The sequence below is a fragment of the Eimeria mitis genome, genomic scaffold, assembly GCF_000499745.2.
Source record: "Eimeria mitis Houghton genomic scaffold, Emh_scaff4431, whole genome shotgun sequence".
Classification (NCBI taxonomy): domain Eukaryota; phylum Apicomplexa; class Conoidasida; order Eucoccidiorida; family Eimeriidae; genus Eimeria; species Eimeria mitis.
The window spans coordinates 2,195-2,459 of NW_013572747.1; the positions used below are offsets into that span (position 1 = coordinate 2,195).

The 265-nt window shown below is 46.4% G+C and overlaps 1 protein-coding gene across 1 annotated transcript in view; it reads left to right on the top strand.

Moving 5' to 3' along the window:
* Positions 1–265, top strand: part of EMH_0075070 (splicing factor, putative) — a gene marked incomplete at both ends in the record, with an annotated part of 2,972 nt that overhangs the window by 1,143 nt on the left and 1,564 nt on the right. The gene's annotated exons all lie outside the window — the stretch shown is intronic.

Sequence of the window (265 nt, forward strand, 5' to 3'; positions counted from 1 at the left end):
TAAACCCTAAACCCTAGACCCTAGTCACAGCAGCACGCCAAGGTAAACCCTATACCCAAAGATAAAGTCACCGGCGCACACCAAGGTAAACCCTAAACCCTAAACCCTATACCCTAGTCACTGGCGCACACCAAGGTAAACCCTAAACCCTAAAGCCTAAAATATAGTCACTGGCGCACATCGAGGTAAACCCTTAACCCTAAACCCTAGACGTACACCTCAGGGTATGCTTTTGTTGTGTGTAAACCCCAATAAACCCTAATAA